The following is a 3,288-nucleotide window of genomic DNA, read 5'->3' on the forward strand; positions in this document are numbered from 1 at the left end:
ATTGAGCTCTGTGGCTTCGAGCTCTATGGCTTCTAGCCAGTCAGGTGACAGATCAAATTCTGTGGCTTCAAGCCAGTTAGGATAAAGATTGAGCTCTGTGGCTTCGAGCTCTATGGCTTCTAGCCAGTCAGGTGACAGATCCAGTTCTGTGGCTTCAAGCCAGTCAGGAGACAGATCAAGTTCTGTGGCTTCAAGCCAGTCAGGTGACAGATCAAGTTCTGTGGCTTCAAGCCAGTCAGGTGACAGATCAAGTTCTGTGGCTTCAAGCCAGTCAGGTGACAGATCAAGTTCTGTGGCTTCTAGCCAGTCAGGTGACAGATCCAGTTCTGTGACTTCTAGCCAGTCAGGTGACAGTTCAAGTTCTGTGGCTTCTAGCCAGTCAGGTGACAGATCAAGTTCTGTGGCTTCAAGCCAGTCAGGTGACAGATCAAGTTCTATGGCTTCTAGCCAGTCAGGTGACAGATCAAGTTCTATGGCTTCTAGCCAGTCAGGTGACAGATCAAGTTCTGTGGCTTCTAGCCAGTCAGGTGACAGATCAAGTTCTATGGCGTCTAGCCAGTCAGGTGACAGATCAAGTTCTGTGGCTTCTAGCCAGTCAGGTGACAGATCCAGTTCTGTGGCTTCTAGCCAGTCAGGTGACAGATCCAGTTCTGTGGCTTCTAGCCAGTCAGGTGACAGATCAAGTTCTGTGGCTTCTAGCCAGTCAGGTGACAGATCAAGTTCTGTGGCTTCAAGCCAGTCAGGTGACAGATCAAGTTCTATGGCTTCTAGCCAGTCAGGTGACAGATCAAGTTCTATGGCTTCTAGCCAGTCAGGTGACAGATCAAGTTCTGTGGCTTCTAGCCAGTCAGGTGACAGATCCAGTTCTGTGGCTTCTAGCCAGTCAGGTGACAGATCCAGTTCTGTGGCTTCAAGCCAGTCAGGAGACATATCATATGATGGTGCCGGAGAGGATGGCTGCCATTTTATTAGCTCTTTTAACCAACTTTTTTGTTTGTTTTTTTCACATTGTTTGTAATTTATTTTGTACATAATGTTGCTAATACCATCTCCTATGACCGAAAAGAGCTTCTGGATATCAGAACAGCAATTATTCACTTTGAATTGGACAAATAATTTTTCTTTAATGAGTCGGACAAGAGGCATTTACTCCAGACACTAGAACAGGCCCTCATCTCCAACATTTGCAGGAGAAAGAGACAGAGATCAGCGTGCCATGAGGGGATCAAGGTGACGAGTGGCTAATCTGCCTTTGCCATCTGGAAAATAAATGGGACGAACTAAAAGCATGTACAGTTGAAGTCAGAAGTCTACATACACCTTAGCAAAATACATTTAAACTCCGTTTTCACTATTCCTGACATGTAATCACAGTAAAAATTCCCTGTCTTAGGTCAGTTAGGATCACCACTTATTTTAAGAATGTGAAATGTCAGAGTAATAGTAGAGAGAATGATTTAATTCAGCATTTTATTTCTTTCATCACATTCCCAGTGGGTCAGAAGTTTACATAAACTCAATTAGTATTTGGTAGCATCGCCTTTAAATTGTTTAAACTTGGGTCAAACGTTTGGGGTAGCCTTCCACAAGTTTCCCACAATTCCTCCTGACAGAGCTGGTGTAACTGAGTCAGGTTTGTAGGTCTCTTCACTTGCACACGCTTTTCCAGTTCTGCCCACAATTTTTCTATAGGATTGAGGTCAGGGCTTTGTGATGGCAACTCCAATACCTTGACTTTGTTGTCCTTAAGCCATTTTGCCACAACTTTGAAAGTAGGCTTGGGTCAAGTAGGCTTGGGTCATTGTCCATTTGGAAGACCCATTTGTGACCAAGCTTTAACTTCCTGACTGATGTCTTGAGATGTTGCTTCAAAATATCCATGTGATTTTCATTCCACATGAAGCCATCTATTTTGTGAAGTTCCCCAGTCGATCCAAAGCAACCCCACAACATGATGCTGCAACCCCCGTGCTTCACGGTTGGGATGGTGTTCTTTAGCTTGCAAGCCTCCACCGTTTCCCCCATAACGATGGTCATTATGGCCAAATGGTTCTATTTTTGTTTCATCAGACCAGAGGACATTTCTCCAAAAAGTACGATCTTTGTCCTCCAGTTGCAACCTGTAGACTGGCTTTTTTATGCCGGTTTTGGAGCAGTTGCTTCTTCCTTGCTGAGTTGCCTTTCAGGTTATGTCGATATAGGACTCGTTTTACTGTGGATCTAGATACTTTTGTACCTGTTTCCTCCAGCATCTTCACAAGGTCCTTTGCTGTTGTTCTGAAATTGAATTGCACTTTTCGCACCAGAGTACGTTAATCTCTAGGAAACATAACGCGTCTTCTTCCTGAGCAGTATGACGGCTGAGTGGTCCCATAGTGTTTATACTTGTGTACTATTGTTTGTAGAGATAAACTTTGTACCTTCAGGCATTTGCTCCCAAGGATGCTCCCAAGGATGAACCAGACTTGTGGAGGTCTACAATTGTTTTTCCGAGGTCTTGGCTGATTTCTTTTGATTTTCCCATGATGTCAAGCAAAGAGGCACTGAGTTTGAAGGTAGGCCTTGAAATACATCCACATGTGCGCCTACAAGTGACTCAAATGATGTAAAATAGGCTATCAGAAGCTTCTAAAGCCATGACATAATTTTCTGGAATGTTCCAAGCTGTTTCAAGGCACAGTCAACTTAGTGTATGAAAACATCTGACCCACTGGAACTGTGATACGGTGAATTATAAGTGAAATAATCTGTTAACAATTGTTGGAAAAATGACTTGTGTCATGCACAAAGTAGATGTCCTAACCGACTTGCCAAAACTATAGTTTGTTAACAATGTGTGGAATGGTTGAAAAACAAGTTTTAATAACTCCAACCTAAGTGTATGTAAACTTCCGACTTCAACTGTATATCCTTCCAACGGGACATTAAAAACTGTAATATCTTATGTTTCGCTGAACGACCACATTTTTAAAATACAGCTGGCGGGTTATACACTCTATCAGCAGGATAGAACAGCAGCCTCTGGTAATACAAGGGGTACAGGTCTATGTATATTTGCAAACAACAGCTGGTGCACGATATCTAAGAAAGTCTCAAGGTTTTGTTCACCTGAGGTAGAGTATCTCATGATAAGCTGTGGCAGGGCTTGCAAACTATGACACACTACAAAGGGCAGTACAGTCGAGAGCTGGCCAGTGACACAAGCCTACCAGATGAGCTAAAAAAACTTCTATGCTCGCTTCGAGGCAAGTAACACTGAAACATGCATGAGAGCATCAGCTGTTCCGG

Source organism: Oncorhynchus gorbuscha, linkage group LG13 (genome assembly GCF_021184085.1).
Source record: "Oncorhynchus gorbuscha isolate QuinsamMale2020 ecotype Even-year linkage group LG13, OgorEven_v1.0, whole genome shotgun sequence".
NCBI lineage: Eukaryota > Metazoa > Chordata > Actinopteri > Salmoniformes > Salmonidae > Oncorhynchus > Oncorhynchus gorbuscha.